We start from the raw sequence: 18716 nt of genomic DNA, 5'->3' as shown, positions 1-18716 counted from the left end.
GTGGAAAAAGGGTATTGTAAAATGGAAAGCTGATACGTGTAGCGGGGGGGGGGGGGGCGTCGTACAAAAAAGTTTGGGACCCCTGCTGTACAGCATTGTCAGCACGTTACTCCGAAATAAGGTCTTGGCGATAAGAGGAATAAATGCCGCCTAATGCCAAGAATTGTTCACAGGATCATTTCAACAGCCCATAGACGTAGATTAGATGAAACTCGGAGGGAAAAATTTGTCTAAACCCACCAAGGGTGCGTGCATCTAGCAAGTGCATTTTTTTCTCATATAATAACGGAATGAGGATGACAGCCTCCTTCGCCAGAACCATTCCATGGATGTGATGAATATTTCCCACTCAGTTTCATTTAATGATTTTCTTAGCGAACAAGTGCTGTGCTCCGAAATGTGTTAACACTGGACGGCAAAAAATAACTTTTTCTCGAGCCCTGATACCATTCCTGCTAATTCTTATGTGAAATGACCTCCTAAATCCGAATATGACATCCGTTTTTCTCCATCACCCACCATTTTCGGGGGAAGCCCCCCTCTAATTTTCATCACTTTTGCAATAATTTGGAGGAATGAAAAGGATTATATTAGCATTTATATTTCTTATTAGGTTTTTAAGAGGTGAAAAGTTCTAAAATATGATAACTAATGGTAAGGATGTAGATTTGGGGGGATTATTTTCCGTTAATGATTAAAAAAACACGTTAAAAATTATCAAACTTTCCATTTTATCGCAATTTTTCGACTTATTTTCTGCATTTTTCAGCTCCCATTTCATCTTCCCCTACCCGAAATATCCCAGAATGATGGAAAAAAATATCAGTTAGCAATGTAAAATCATGTTACCAATAATAAAAATAGGTATTTAAGAACACGGCATAGAAAAAATAATGAAAATTTGTGCCAACAGTTCAGAAGGTATGATACCACGCTGGCGCCCTCAACACCACACGCGCATCAACAAGCAGAAAAATAACAAATGTGAAGATCGATGAATAACATAAGTAATTTGGTATTTGAATTCCCTTTACACACTGAGGTAAAAGTTTCTCATACAAAAACCAGCAGTAGGCTTAATATGCATACCAACATGCCCGCATCCAACTTCTCTGAAAATCTCCTCTCCTTTGGTGATATCTTCATGGAACCGTTCCAAATGTTAATTTGATACTGCTCCAAAACATTCTATGAAAAGGTCCAAGTGTGAATGTAGGACATGCAATTTTAGTGATATATTACACCCCATGGCCTAATAAGCTGATAGCAATCCCTCAACATGGGCGACATAATCATCACTTCTTTGTCACCCAAAAAGTTCTAACACACGTTTCAGAATCGAAGGCTAGCTCAATTTTCTTTATGATTCAGGTGTTTCATAAACGTCGAATCTTGGAATACTTTCCAAATCTGGGAGCACACGAATTTCTTACTTGGTTTTATCCTCACTAAGACGAAGACTTTAAGTTAAAAATTGAAATTGGGCACCTGTCTTGTCGATTGGTTTTACAAAATATTTCATCTGCCCTAGTTTGATGTGCAATGGTGGCAAGTGAATTTTTTCTGTCGGAACCAGGGAAACATGAGCGACATTTTTATAACCATGATTGAAGCTTTCTTGCAGAGGCCAGTTCCGTAAGATGTCATGTATTCTCGGGCGTGGCTGTTGTATTCACAAAGGAAGCAGTTTAGAAGCAGCAATAGCAATTTTACCAAGTATTTCGTCAAATTACTGTAACAAGTGGTAGAGTAAACGCTTGGAGCTTAATCCTAGCCCTGAGAGCTAATTTGGCAGCCAGAGTAAGCTTTATATGCAGTTTTAAGAATTAAATAAAGAGGTTATTGTTGCAATGTTTAAGTCAATTCACCGCATGCATAGCTGAAGGGATGAGGATGATTTTCACACACACGTAAAATTATTACAAATTAAATCACGGTAATAATCACAGCTCAAGCCCATATACTGACATTTGCTTGGAAAAATCAAGATTAAAACAACTTATGCTGTTTTGCTCAATTTAAACTACTTTGAAAAAAAAGGATCCTTGTCCAGAACACCGAAAGAGTTGATTCTGTCATCACTAGAGGTAAACCAGGGAAGGTGACGACAACTTCAATATACATAATTGATTTGAGAGGCTGATACTTTGTAGAACTCCATGATTAAGGAGAAATAATACTTTTAAACTCCAATGAGAACATATAAATCTCGATATTTTATTTTTCGTAGAATTAGAAAGTATTAATTTTCCTTTTTTAGCAGCAAAAGCAAGAGAATAGCCGTCCAAGCCTGAGCGGGAGAGAAACTGCGAAGGCCAGCGTAGTAAACTGAATCTTCCGAGCTATTGCTGCATATTTTAGTTACTGTTGCTATGCTATGCAGCAAAATATTTTTATAATTACTGATGTATGTTGTTGTTACATATTCTTTTCATCCGGGTGAAGATGATGTGAAATGGAAGCTGGTAATTTTTTAAATGCAAAATTGATAATTTACAATTCGTTTTTACAAATTTACGGAGACTAATTCCCCCCAAATCAACCTCTTTACCATGAATATTTATGTTTTAGTATTTTTTACCCCTCAAAATACCTAGAAAAAATTTAAATGCTAAAATAATCCTTTTAATTTCTACAAATGACCGAAAAGTGATAAAAATTGGAGGGGGGAGCTCCCCCGAAAATGGTGGGTGATGGGGAAAAACGGAGTTCATATTCGGATTTAGGAGGTCATTTTACAAATGAATCAGTAGGAATTGTTTCAGGGCCGATTTTCATGCCGTCCAGTGTGATTAAAGCACTTGGTTTGCCAATGTTTGGTATGCAAATTTCAGGATACTCCGGAAACTGAGAAGCAAGTCTATATAAGCTTGTATATCTTTTATTCAGTGTCAACTCATGCTTTCCGGGTTATTATTCGTTAAAAAAAGACTACTTTCATAAATCACATTCATCGTTTCAGCCGTAAATACACCGTTTAAATTTGAATTATGGAGGGGGAAATTTTTTCGTACTTTGCGGCGTACAATAAAAATGCAGAGAGAAAAGAATATTCAAAAGCGAAGGAGAAGGAATATGTCGTGGAATATTTGAAAAAAAGATTTCGACTGAATGAAATCAAGGATGGCAAAAATATTATGACGCGTTTTATGCGAAGAATGTTTTCCCGAAATACCTGATAAAGTGGAATCAAACCTCGAGGACAGATGAGCATTTCAAAGAGACGTTCAAACGCTGGATTCAGAAGGAAACGAAATTTCCTCCAAAAGTATATCAATATCTCCCTCTCGCTTCTAGTGAGTGCAAATGATTACCGTGCATGCACTGTCGGCGAATATATGCAGTGTGTAAAAATAATCATTCTTTAATCTCAATCATTATATTTTTAAAAGTATAGTTTTAATTCAGGATTTTATTTCTGAACAAATTGAAATTACGTGTAAATATAAAATTGTACTCAATAAGTAAGAAATATTGGACCGGTTTCAATAATTTTGATAAATCTACGAACAAATGCTTTATGTGTATGAAATGTATTTATTAATGTGATTTTCAATTTTCATGATAGGTATCAATGAAAGACTTATCCATTGACTTTCAGTGATATTAAAATATATATACTGCGGCTATGAGATAAATAATGAAGCATTCAGCCAGTACTGCATGGAAATAGCTGAGCTGTACATCGATTATGGTTGGTATTATATGTTGCTCATGGTACATAAAGTGCTGATACATAAAAAAGCATTTTCTGAAGAATGCTTTTAGGCAATTTAAGTTTTAACGGAGGAAGAAGCATTGGAGGCCAGGAACATGAGGAAATTCCGCAAGCAGCGTACAAGAAAATCCTTTAGATTGTTAAATTATGAATATATCTTTCAAAGACTCCTTTAAATATCTGAATCATACATTTTACTTACATCAGGAGTTGCAAAAAAACGAGATCAGCCTACCGGGTGAGGTGAAAATGTGCTAATTTTAAGTGATTCGCAGAGCGACAATGAGTACGATGGGGTGACATTGGACGACGATTATTTTAAAATTTTGTGATACTTGAAAGCGATTTTATTGCTATTCAACCATTATTACCTTCAATGTTCTTAATATCAGTCATTTTATTTCATCTAATGTGACTTATCAAATGCATGGAAGCAAAAAATGAGTGAGTGTGAGTATTTTTTCCGATTTTGGTATGTCACCGACTATGCTGATGGTCGCGGGTTCGAATTTCACCATTTTCATGTCGTAAATTTTAAAATGGCTTTTGACTACAATTTTTACATGTTTTACCTTAAAATGATACTATTTTAAACTCTCTGTGAACACCAAGTTAACGCCAATCGCAATGACATCCATATCGAGATTTTCCAAAAATTGGTTTAATAATAACATCTCAAAAAATGCTTAAATAAAGAGATATCGTAAAAATAATGACAAAATCAGATTCAAACGATCAAAATCAGCAAGGGACTACTTCTTTTGATGTTATTTTAAGTAAAATTACGACGTCATTAATTTTGGCCAGCTTTTTTCGAGGTGGGACGACTGTGCGCCGCCTCGTCGTTTCTCTAGTAGTACCGTGAAAATAAATTGGTGGGAAAGTACAAAGTTTTTCTTTTCATTTGCCCATGATGTCATTGCTTTGAAGTTGAATGATTAAAGGTGGCGAAATTTTGTGACGTGAGCATAAATGAATAGAATAGTTTTATCATACAAAAAATCGAAGTAATAATACCTATTTTATAGTACTTAGTAGAATAAATTACGATATTTTATATGTCTCGGATAAAATAAAGGTACAATTGTTGTTTTTATATTGTAAAATTGATTAATACAAATTGAGCAAGACTATTTTACCGGAACCTGGACTAAAACTTGGAACGCTAGACTCTGCGCTGAGGGCCTTTCAAATCCAAAAGAAAAGCAACCAATGCTGGCCACGTGAATGTTTTGTTTGATTCCAATTAGTGAACTTTTTATGAGCGAGGTTGGCCATCTGAAAACATAAAAAATACTTTTTTCAGGACGTTACATTGCGGGTGACTCCCGTAAAGTTATCACCGTGGTTAATCCCGTTATACTTGACCTAGTCAAGAGCGAAAACCTCTACGTGTTCCAAGTCCGGGCCTTGCTCTCCGGCTGTGGCGATGTTCCCACGATTTGGCATTCTGTAGAATGTATACCCAGCAGTCCATACTGCAGTCTCCAAAAATATCGACAGACTTGACTGTCTGAAGCACTCAAACGGAAATAGAGGGATCCAGGTTCGTATCCTGGTCAAGGACAACGATTTTTTTCTCTTTGGATTTTTCGCATAGAACGTTGAATGATAATTTCCGTATTAATGCGAAGAAATACACACTGAATTAATTTACAATGATTTAGAAAAAATTAAAAGGTTTGGATATTAGACAGATATCCAGGCAACTTTAATTGGATTAACGTGGATCTTGCTCGGGTGTCATATGTTTACACCTACAATGTTGTCTGGATGTCATTGGAATATTGAGATCTGCTTGGGTGGTGAATCCTACAAAAATGATTCATTGAGCGCACTGACTCATCCGCGATAACATTTTTTTTCCATTTAGACAATGCTATCTCTTGTCCCTAATCACCGGCTCCGTAGAAGATTTGCCGATCAAAAAGTGTGTTTCCAGTTGCCATTCACTCTTGCTGTGGCATTATAACGCAGTGTTAGTGTCTTCCATTGTCATCAACAAATCAGAAGCTCATAAAGGTCTACACTAACCCTGATTTGTTACCAATCGGATCTCGAAGAAATGGTCCACGAATTTTATACTTTATGCATTCGTTGGAGGTGAGTATTAGTTTCTCATTTTTATTGGAACATTTTTCTGAAACCAGTAAACGTATCCTCTTGCATATTATTCTTTACAAATGCATTTATTTTGGAAGCAAGCTATAAGTGGAATCCTATGTCATAGATAATCTCTATTTCCTCCGGCTCAACTTTGTGGAAGCTCATTTCTAGCTAATGAAAAGAAAAACGTAGGATGTGGGTGGCCCGGCGGCCATTTTGGTGAGAGACCAAAAAGCACAAAGACCTGCGCCAGACTCGTGTTTTCGACGACACCGCTCGGTGTGTCACAAGTTCCAAAGTCCTCTGGATCGCAGATCTCTACACTACTCCCTCATTGGGTTATTCATGTATCACAGGATTAACTATGTAGTGTATTATCTACAATCCAGAGGACTCTGCGTTCAGAGCTACAATAACAACGCCGACGGATCAAGTGTTGATTTATCATCAGAGTTAACCATTTATTAAAATCAATGTTGACGACTACATGCCGATCAAAAAATAACCTAGCTTCACTTCGGAACTCCTCATACATGATGGCTGTTAAAAGATACGATAAGTGGTTGAATCGATTTGGTGACTATGGGGGACAATAAAGTAAGTTTCAGTTTTAGGGTGTATCTAATGATATTGCTCTAACTTTAGTGGTTTAATTTTTATTTAAAACGGCAAATACTGTCTGAATTACCCTCGTATATGGGGGAAGTGGTCCAAGTAAAAGGCAAGGTGTGTGGATGAGAATAAGTTGTCCATGAAAGATTTTGCAATGTTTCCTTTTCTGACGTATGTTATCGTCATTTTTGATTGGTCGGGTTTTGATGACCGTATTCATTGACCATGATCTAGTGGAAGAAATTCTCGGGGTCTTCACCAGGTGATGCAATCGGTTGGCTCATCGGCTCTGAAGAAGATGATGATGATGGGAACAGTATCTGCAGTAATCATCAGAAATGAAAATTAAATATGGAGTTCCAAGCATGGCCACTGCCAATAATCTACTGGAGGCGATGCAATCACAATACGCGCCTATAATATGTTTGTTTTTCTTTGCTGTTATTTTTAACAGATCATTGCGATTTAGCATTCCTCTTATAATTGGCCTTGAAAATTGCATATTGCTAAGCGGAATTTTGGACTTCGCGCTTTAATTTTTCTGTCTCCCTTTCGATTCAGCCATTGAATAAACAAAGTTTGCCACAAAATTATTTCAAATTGAAGGAAAATATTACACAAATTGAATGTAGAGATTAAAATATTATAAACGAACGAGAAAATGAAGAACTAAATACGAATATAGTGTGTTAAGAAACCGATATCTGCGCATCAGGACAAATTAGGTTTGCAAATTACGCAGTTAATTTAGAATGCCTTATGAAACTTATGACGGCTCTTGATAAAAAAGCTGTATTAGATCTATATTCTTTCCGCTTTCGCTAAGTAATTTATTAGCGAAGTCTGACAGAAAGTATAAAATTTATATTCCTTTGTGCGCATCACTTTTTTCCATTTTAATTTTAAAACTTGTTTAAACCTTAGCGTCAATCATGTTTGAAATTTTCAATAAGCTGAGGTTCCGTAGGCTGTAATTTTCTTCTTTCGATTAAACAATGTTTTTTTATAAAAATGCTATTTTAAACTTAGATATTATTTTAATTTCCCGTCGTATGAAGTACGTTTAATCGGTCGTTATCGTCGTTTTAAACAATAGTTCCCCCGCCAAGAGTATTGCGGTAGGTGAATTCAATTCAGTACTCTACTACAGGGTAAGGAGTACATCCTTTTCAAGAGTATATCTTGTAAATCCTCCTTGAGCACTACAGTATCTATCTTTGTATACGCAAACACGACTTTTTATCAGAGAGCCAAAGAGATAATAGACGATCTCTGAACATTCGATGGAAGAACTCGATCGTCATATATTGGTCCTTGCGAAACCCACCCGGAGAATTTCGCAATCTTCGTCTTGTGGAGCAGTTTTAATCTCACAATCAGTGGAACAAGGAATATAGCGGACGGTGTTCAGCAATTGCCACATCGACCAAACGAATCACGTCTTATCACCGAGACATGGCGCGAATAAGCTCTCTTATTCGTTACTCAGATTTCAATTCGATATTAGAATCCACACGGAAAAAAATTTGGTTAGAACTATCGAATTCTGATTAAACTTTTCGGATCATGTGGCACAATGAAAAATTCAGTAACAATCACCAAACCAGTTTGATAAATTCTATCTAACTAGTTTGGTAATTGTTACCGAACTGGCCACAGAAGTTTGATAGAAACTACCAAAATCAAAAGGATAATAAAACTGACGTAGCGTCCACATATGAAAGATTTTCCGCCCAGAAAAATATTTTTCTGATTAAAAATCATAAAATTGAGAGTATAACATAAGCTTCTGCAAAAGAAACACAAAAAAGAGGAGAAAAAATACGTTTAATCGGTCGTTATTATCGTTTTTATCCATAATTCCCCGCCAAGATTATTGCCTTAGGTGAATTCAATTCAGTACTCTTCTCTAGGCCAAGCAGTAAATCTTTCTCAAGCATAATTCGCCGTCTTGCCTGTAAATCTTCCAAGAAAACTTCAGTATCTAACATATCTTTGTTTTCTCAAACACGTTTCCCCAAAGCGCCAAAGAGATAAGAGGTAATCTCTAAGCATTCGATGGAAGAACTCGATCGACAATTTTCGGTCCCTTGCGAAACACACCTTAATGTGCCGTCCTTCATGTTATTTGCAACTTTCATTTTGAATTCTTCTTCCTCTTTTTCGTAAAACCACTACCCACATGATGTCCTTTTTAGACCTACCATTTGATGGATACATTTCCCTAGAATCACAAAACGTTGTTCTCTTGCACATATATTTCCGTCCATAGTCAATAGGTCCGCGTGCGTTGAATCCATTTGGGATAACTTTCGTGACCTAGCGCCGATTTTCTTGTATTGCATTGGCGGGTCGAAATCAATCGCCACGATGAGGATATTCGTTGGATTGAGATGCCATTCATTCGCCCCAGACAATTGCTAGGTTGCAGCAGTTATTCCCCCTAAGTTAATCCTTGAAATATGTCTTAGAGATAACGAAAACCAATGGGACTGCATGGAGGAGGCCCAATAGCATCCCAAAGGAGGGAGATTACTGTTGCTATTTCGGTCCCATTTTAAACGGCTCTCAAAAATGTCCGCGGCGGCTTGGCAGTTGAAACGAACTACTTTTTCTCCAACACATGTACTAAAATGTTTGTAATTTCGAGTAATAGCATTGGACTTTTATGAAATTGATAGTTCTCGTCTTCATTTATGCAAATTTGGTTAAATCTACTAATCATACCTAATTCTTTCGTGAAACGCGGATCGCTTTTTCCGTCAGCGATGCGAGTTGGAACTTTTGAAAACCCATTTAAAATCGCGGTGGTTGACAACAAATTTATAGGCCGACTTAAGGATCCAATTTGTTTAGTTACACTTCAATCTACTGCATCAATATCATTTCGTGATTTTTCCATATGCCTAATTCCCAGAGATAAGTTGGACAGCCTGGAGAAAGCCCACACTACGGTGCGAATCAACTTTGAATTATCTGGTTCATTAACATGGGGCCATGCCTTTTTAGTTTGGTAGAAACGTGGTGGTCGGGTAGAATGTCGTCAGTTGGAATGGACCGCCTTGCTTGGTTTTCTGCCCCCAATTCCTCGACCTCTGTCTGCACGTGTGGAATAAAATTCGGATGGTTCTTACTTGTGCTGTATCTTTCATTGATTTCTTTGTCCGATGTTCTGACGTTATGGACTGTAATTCTATTCCCCCACAGACGTGGGACTTCATTAAACGTTAAGTAGTTTATGTACATTTGTAGTAAATTCATATATACTTACACACAATTCAATCAAGTTATTCTTCCCAATTTTTTGTTAGCAATTCGGAAAGCGTAAAGAAATTCATAAAATTTTTAAATATGTATTACTTTTACATTATTACTAATTGTATTTACGATGGAAAATCATTTTTGCCTCAGTTGCTATATTGCTCATGATACCTAAATTTAATTATATTTTAAAATTATTGCCATTTAACTATGGCATTAATTATGAACATTTCTCGTTTGAGGTTATAATAGGTTTACGATACTTCTAAATTTATAATCTACCGTCTTTACCCTTATTTCGATTTTTTTCAAATCATGTGTTGAGTTGCTTCCATGAAACCCAGTAGGCAGATCGTATTTGACTAGATTATGCTGACATTTTATTTCACATTTGGTAAAATAGTTATAATACTAAGCAATTTGGAGAGTAATTCATGCTTATAACTTTCACTGCTAGCTATTTACAACTTTATAAACTATGCTTCGCATAGTGCTGCAGTATGTCCTTGTTCACGAATACTTAAACTGACTTAACGTTATAAGCAGGATGCTTAGGAAGAGCGTGTACTGGTTAACAATAAGTGAGTACCGTAACTCGACTGGATATTGCATTAGTACAGAAAAGGTCAACTTTATCATAGAATACACGCGAGAGAAAAGCATGATCGACAGCAAATAACCCGTTTTATATATTTTTCCGTCGATTTAAGGAATGTCACGTCATCAGAGCTGAGATTTGCCATATCAGTTTGGGTAGTACAAAAGTTAAGCTAATCCAACTAATGATATAGTGACAGATTCAGAATTGAGAAAAGTGGCTTTTTTACTGTCAAGCTTGACATTTTAATTCGTTACTTCATTTCTACTTTTAAATGTTAAGGTTTTTATAAAAATATTCACAACTGTAGACATGAAAATACGCCCTGTTGGCATTTCAAAACACGTAAACACTTCTGGCTTTCGACACGTAGTGTCATTTTCAATGACCTCCTCGATGATGACGATAAGACTCGATACCGGGTCGGTATTTAAATAAGAAGTGGAAGTTTACTATTCATAGTTTATTCTCCCGAAGGTCTAGCTCTAATAGTGTTGAGATCAGTGTTTGAAATCGAACATAAACCAAAGTCAAAACCAGTAAAATTCTTATTTAAACGAAAACAAAATGATGCCCGGAGAGCTAAACTCAGGGTTGAAATGCAATCGGAGTTAATACTTCTTCGTTCTACTTCGGGTCAAAACTAACATAACCACTGGGACGAAACATAGCAAAGACTATGGTTACACACCGGAGATTAACGTAATTCACATTCGAACAGTTTACGTACGATTCAAATACCAAGCACGAAGCATGATTGAATAAAACAGAGGTTCACGATATTACCAGAAGATACATGGGGCATTCATATTTTCACCAGGAGAACAATAAAAGCAAACTGGCCATTCGATTTTTAAGCTCAATAATTTAACCTCCCTTCACGTATGTCAAACGTAATGGGTTGTAGCTATTCCTACATATCCCCCTCCACTCAACTTCTGTAGTTGAAATTTTACAATGAGCTGAAGCATTTCAATTAGTTTAGTTTTTTCCAGGAATTGAGTTTCGTCCCGGTTCGAACAAAAAGCCTTGGTGATTATAATTTTGTGCGGGAACGAAACTAAACCTAAATGTTCCTTACCCTTCGGGTCGAAACGAAATATTCTCGTTTCGTTTCAATTGCCATCCCTGGTTAATTTATATTATTACTTTCAGGAATCCTCGCAGCCTCTGAAATGGAGCTTTCATTCCTGGAGGATCTCCTGGAAGTGAAGTACGCTACGTGCGCAGGGCGGGTCGTGCCTTCGCGTGACGCATGGGAACGACTGAAAGAGAGTACTGACGATGACGGGACCACCTTGATGATGAAGGCGGCGCGGGATGGCTCCAGAGAATGCGTCGAGCTCCTACTCTGGTGTGGTGTCGACGTCAATGAGAAACGACGTGTTGAGGGCGCTCCAGAAAGAGCTATCGAGTTTGCTATCGACAGAGGTCACTGCAGCATCGTAAAAATTCTCCTCCAATTTGACTCTATCCTTCCCGACCCCTTATCAACGGCGCTTTGTGACAAGCTACAATCAATGAAAAAAGTGGACGAGACCGTTCGGGAACTCGTCTCGGAAAGAAACGAGCTTCACGAGAGAGTCAGAAGAGGAGATCTGCAAGAGATTGAGGAAATGCTTAGACATTTGGATGATCTAAACCGTTCTGGTCCCAGGTACTGGGTCGACGAAAATGGATGCTCTTTGTTGTACTTTGCGGCTATTAAGCGTAAGCACGATATTTGGGCCCTGCTTAAATCAAGAAAATTCGAATATTTGGAGGAGGAGATTGTAGAAATGGGCGTGATGTTTCGAAACGATGATTTTAGGTTTCAATTCGACCGTGCAATGGGAAAATACTTCACTGTAGTGGACGATTGCCACATCCACAAGTTGCTTTCGAAAACAAAGGTACGTGGTGGATGTGATAAGGCAGAATTGAAAATTCAGAACATTTATCATGACGCCAACAAGGTCCCAGAAGCTAGGCTCCTGATGCAGTGTCTGCAAGACGATCCACACTTCGAGGTGATCTTTGATTTAGAACGCAGTGATATAACGTGCGTGTACTCTTGCTCCTCTTCTACGGTTCGGGGCGTAATGGATCCGAAGCTTAAGCGGGTGTACGCGTCTGCATCGCTAGAAACCTACACCCAGGTAGTGAGCAACTTCGTTCACGAGTTATGCCATCGAGTTCTGTACAATGTCTTCATGAACTGTGGCCTTCCTTACAAAAATACCGACTGTGAAACTAAAATTGCCTATGACGAGATTGCCTCTACTATATTATTGAGTGAAAACTTGAAATATTGTCATGAAGAAATAAAACTAGTGGAAATGTATCCAGGGAAAACACAGTATCATGAATTGATTGTGAGAGTACCTGAAATACTTACCAAGCATAAACTGGAGGGCATGGGCGGTGAAAATCCTTGGATGAACCAGAATGAGGAAAACCTCGCCAACTTTTATTCATTGTGCGTAGAGGCAGAAATAAGGAATTTCATTGCAGCCAATCACGCGAGACATTTCATTCCAACTGTGGACCTTTTTTCTCACCCTGAATTGCTATCAAAACACAAGAAAAAATACGCCGAGGTTGCTGAAATAGAGAAACCCAAATTTAGTTCGCATCACGGGGTGGGATATCTCCAGGTATCTAATTTAACACTGGGAGTAAACCACTTAGAAAAATCGTGTAAAAATCTCGTCGCTGTGGACTGGAGCGTTTTTGCCAAGTCTGAGACGTCCTTCGAGACTCATTTGATGAGGGGAAATTTCCCCACCCTTGCAATTGTCTGGGACGAGGAAATGGGGTCATCATTCTGCGAACACCCTAAATGGTGTAGAAAGTCCTGCCCCGCATATAGATTTCAAAAACATCAGCAGTACGTTGTCTTGCTTATCCCAAAAGACTTCAAAGCGCACCTTCATCACGCACCTATTGAGTACAGGTGGGAGCATCTATCGGATGAGACTAAGTCTTGGGTTTTATATAGAAATGTGAACTTTCAGGGCAGGGACGGCGTTCTAAAAGATGTGATAAGGGGGGCGATCGGAAACGATCAACTAGAAGCTACCATGAACGCCTTAGTTGACGAGCAGGACGTGTCATGGCTTATCGACCGGGACTCTTTAAAGTTCGGTGGTCAGTTGGAATCGGAATTGGTGAAAAGCAGACATACCTTACTGAGACAAAATCCTCATAGCTTTATCCCTCGAAGAATTACTGTGCGACCCACTGAAATCAAAGAAGTGAAATGGAGGACCAGTGATGCTGTTTTCATCTTCAACGCCAGGGAGGGTTGTTTGAGGGAACTGGGTATTGACAATGCGCGACCATGGAACTTTGCAAGTGTACCAGCTGAAGGGATACGGTACTTCCTTCTGGACGATGAGCTATTGCAATCAACACAGCTCGCTTACTGCAAAGAAATATGCAAAGAACTGAGGGATTTATCAACTCCATGGGACTGTTGGGAGTTTGCGCACTTTTATCGATACGAGTTGAATAAATTTACCCACGTTCACTCTCAGCGAGTCAATGAACAACGCTATCTTTTGGTTGCCGATGACCCTGGAAGTGGCAAATCTGTGCTTGTAAATACAAAAGCCTCGGAGGAGAAGGTGAATAATCCAGAGAGATGGATAGAAGTCGTGCAGTTGACAGAACGTGAAGATATACTCTCCACGTGGAGTGATGATTACGTCACTCAAGGTGGAAAAGTTGAGGATTTTCTCTATCGCCTGATCAGCAAAAAAAACCGTTACAACGAGGACGTCCCAATGGTAAAGAAAATCTTCGGAATCTTATGCCGGACCAAGGAGAAGGTGACCGTCTACTTTGATGGGTTCGACGAAATATGCCCTGTGTATAAAGAAAACTTCTCTTCGTTCCTTGAGGCGCTACTGAAAAACACGAGCGTCTCCTTCGTGGTGACGACGAGAAACCAAGAGCGAGCTGACTTGGAAGATCGACTGTCCACACTCGCTTACACACTTGTTCCCTTCGACAAGGAGGAGCAAGTGCTGTTCATTAACCGCGTGTGGAATGCCATGCTGAATTCCATGCCGAAAACGGAAAGAGAAGATAAAATTAGAGCCATAGCCGAAAAATACGAATGTTGCGGTTATTTTTTAGAACATTATTATGTTCTTCACAATGAAGAAGGGCAAGATATACTTCTCCATTTATCGGTAGAAAGTGTGGGATCGATCAAGAATGAAGACTTCAGGAGGGAAGACTTCGACTTTAAGATGGCAGCAGAGGCGTTAATAGAGAACGGAAAGTCCCTCGATGATGAAGAAGGATATTTCTCAGAAATCCCCCTCCATACTTGGATGCTAGCAGCCGTTTCCTTTCAGGAAGACTTGTTTCTCGAGAATTCGGTGAGCCTTACATTTCTTTACCATCGGTTTGTCGACTTGAAAATTGAATTATATAGTTTTGAGAAGGCAAAAGCCAACAGAATTGTGGCCGGGATCAGCATGAATGAGCGCTTCGTTTCGTCGATGTGGCAGATCTTGAAGAAGTTCTCCGTGTTCTTCTTCCTCAAAGACAAAAACTACCAACCAAGAAACAAAGAGATCCGTGACATGTTGAGTGTTGGTCTGGTAGTGGTGAGAGAATTTTCAATCGAGTTCATTCATCGAACGTTTGGAGAGTACCTCTTATCGCTCTGGCTCGTCGAGGAAATGGATGACGTCTGCGTGAGGAAGATTCTACTGGATCAGGTACTCCTGCAAGACCATTTTGCTAGGGTGCGAAAGTTTCTTGATGGGTTACTGTTATCTGAGGGTGATTATAAGCGAGGGGAAAACAAAAAACCAGCAGATATCAATTCTCATCTTAAAGGGCACAAGTTTGTGGCATCTATAAGAAATTGCTTCTTGACGGCAATTTCAGAAAATCGGAAAGGAATTATGGCGTTCCTGGTGAAATTATCCGGGGTGTTTTCCCGTGCTGTTATGTTTAGCCAGGCTGATGATGATCTGAAAATATTTAAAAAATTGAGTTGGAGGGTACCTGAATTTAGAAGGCGAAATTCGTTCACCTTCTGTGGTGCTCTTGTGCATTTTGCATGGTCTGAAAACAAAAAAGAAACGGTAGATTGTCTCAAAACACTCCAAAATCTTCTTTTAATCGCAGAATCAAACTGCCTTATAAACGACGTGGGATATTTAATATCAAAAGAGGGGCTTTGGTGGACGGGTATTGACCTCCTCACACTTTGGAAAAATGTTGACTGTTTTGAAATGTTTCGCTGGATATTTAGCTTTTTCTTAGAGCATAAGAAATCCCTAAAGAAGGCATTAAGACAATATTTTATGTGTAAGAAAAGCGATGTTTTCTTTAGTTTTGCCGCTCATTATGATTTCAGCATGCTGGAAAAGCTAATGGAAACGATACTTGACAAGAGAGATTTTCGGAAGTTGCTCGCCCCATCTTGGCTAAATATACATTACATTTGTAACAAGAATTTGGTATCTGCTTGGATCAGTGTTTCCTCCAGGGGAAACCTAGTAGACGTTACGCGCGTGTGGAAGTTCTTGGAAAGCAAGCTCACACAGAGGAAAATGACAAAGACTTTTCTACGAAGGAAAGACGAATTCGGTCTGAATGGTCTTTACGCTGCTCTTTCCAACTCTGAGGCACCCGACGTCGGTAACTATGTGTGGAAGGTAATAAAAAGTGAGTTCAGCAAAGAAGAATGCAAGAAACTGATATTTGAGAGCTTCGTAGCTGCACACAAAATGTTGCGTTTTCCATGGTTCACTGACTCCTTCATGAATTGGCTGTCGCTCACCGTAAAGAACGGTTTTCTACACTTAGGAGAAGTTAAGGCCCTTCTGCTCAGTACATATGTATCGGGGGATCGAGCCGTATGGAATACGAATGACCCTCGCATATCATACAGCTTGCACAAAATGCAGGTGATACTAGGAAACGCTTCCACTGATGAACCAGAAAAATCGTGGAGTCATGGTATCCTAGAATGGATGGGAGGTCAGTATGCCTGGTTAGCACCATCTTGTTTTGAATCCATGAGGAAATACTCGCTTCCTCTCACTGTTTCGATGATGCATCGCGAATTTGGAATAATCTTGCCGCACTTAATGGCCACAGGTTTACTTAATGATGTTACGTTGGACTTTGACTATAGTATTCGCGGCATCTGCGATTTAAGAGGGTCCAGTGTTCCAGCTTTTTTTTTGTTGGAATATTTGATCCTTCTGTGGAGACAAATAGAACTGGAATTAAAACATTTTTCGGTGGATGATCTGGTCGCCAGAGTGAAAAAAGAGTGGCTTCACATGTATGAGAAATTCCCTGTGTTTAGAGTAAAGTCAGGATGTAGTAGTTTTAAAAGCAAATGCTTCATCATTCCGTATTTCTTTTCCGTGCTTTTGCATTTCCTCTCGAAGGAAAAGGTGTCGGAAATCCTAATTCATGCAGGCCTTTACAATAGCTCCGCATTCTTCATAGCACTGAGCGACGACCGGTATCTACCTTGTGACACAATGTCATTCTTGGCTTTGTATGACGTCGCTCGACTGTGCATGGGGGAGGAGGCGTTGTGCAGGATACATTCCCTTTCAGATTGGGGGAAGAGCATAATCCTAAGTACCATCCTTCGCACTCAAGAAGGAAGTCTCTTCGAGAAGGCAGTTATGTTTATTAATGATAGCCACATGAGTCATACGACAGATAATATGACAGACGATCATTCAAAGTTGTACTTATTATTGTCATATTTTCGCGATTGCCGTTCGTCAGAAGCAATAAGAAATATTTGGTCTTACAGGTTTGCTAGCTTTTCAAGTAAGGTTTCTCACGGTCCATCATCCTCTGTGTCATCCTCAACTCCCCGTGCATCTACTGAATCTTCTTCAAGTTCGTATTCTTCTCACGTCTCCAGTTGGGACCAAATAGATACTCCGCTGTGAATTTTAAGAATAGTCTGCAACGAAAAATATCTGGTCACGTGGGTTAAATTTGTATCCACTGTTGTCATGGCATAACATTGAAATGTAACTAAAAGTTTTCACACCCTCAATTTGAGGATTTTCAATATTTATATTTGGTTAAAAATATTTGTTTCTAAATAACTCGGAGAAAGAATGCACTTAAATAATAACACACTACTTACAGATACGGACAGTATTGTAGAAAGAAGGTCACAATATTTGCAAGTGCATGTGAATTTTTTCTTGTTTACTGTGTTTTTGACTTGATAAACTTATTTTGGTAAGCATTGTAGGATGAGATTATTTGCAGGTGATACATAAACCAGTGTAAGACAATATTGTAAAAATATTTTTGCTGTACGCATATTCTCCGTGTTAACCACCAAAAAGCTTAATTTACTAAGTAAAAACATTTGTAATATTACGAGCATTTTTAGGGAAACAGAAAGTCAAGGTGACGTTTATTTTGTGATATATGGGCTAACCATAGGTAAAATTAATTGGAACAATGTCTTACGCCAGCATTTTCAATTTAATTTTTTTCTGTGAATTGTAATTTTATCATGGAATAACAAGCTTTGTGGAAAGATCATGCCATTAGTGTGTGTTTTATGTTTTTCTCCTAATATTCTGTGACGATAAAGTTTTTTATTTCTAGACAAAAAATATTTAAATGTTGTATGTAACTCTTTTTAAATGGAAAAAGTGAGATATAGTTAAGAAAAAGTTACTTTTTACTCAAAATGGTCAGCTGCAAATATTTATGCTTTAAGTTAAAGTTATTACCAGAATAGCAAACGGAACTATAGAGGGAAAGAAATCTAATGGTATTTTTTGGTAAACACTATGAAGCCCGTCAGTTCATTAACATTTCTATAGAAATCTGTTTAAGTTTATCCAGTGGACTATTGACTTTGAAAACAGTTACTAAAGAATTTTGTACATTTTGCCGTGTGCTTTTACATCCATATGTGAATCAAAGATGCTCTTTTCCTCAGAGTTTGTGTTCAAGCTGAAATAGTTAATTGTTTCAAAATTTTATTATTTATTTGAAAATATTGTACATATGAATTAAAAATAAAATAATTTTTTTCAAATATATTACATTATTATAGTGAGCAATTATTTACACACACCATCAAAATACTTACCAGTCAAAATTCCGGCACTTTAAGGGATAGAAAAAAGACACCGCTTGTAGAACTACTCCTTAAAATACTTGTCATACTTGTAGTAATGCTTATAAAAAGTAAAGACCATTATAAATAGGTTAAAAGAGGTCTACAAGGCTTTATGAAAGAGCGGGCTTGTAAGGAAAAAGGTCAAATGCTGGACTCACCCTGCTACATAACGCAAGGAACGATTTAAATATTTATTCAATATTCGACGATTCAAATATTATAGACAACATAAATTCAAAGAGACGAAAACGGACATTTTGAAAACAAAACTCTTCCTGCGTAGAGGAATA

The sequence above is a fragment of the Ischnura elegans genome, chromosome 12, assembly GCF_921293095.1.
Source record: "Ischnura elegans chromosome 12, ioIscEleg1.1, whole genome shotgun sequence".
In the NCBI taxonomy this organism is placed as follows: domain Eukaryota; kingdom Metazoa; phylum Arthropoda; class Insecta; order Odonata; family Coenagrionidae; genus Ischnura; species Ischnura elegans.
This window is presented reverse-complemented; position numbering follows the sequence as displayed.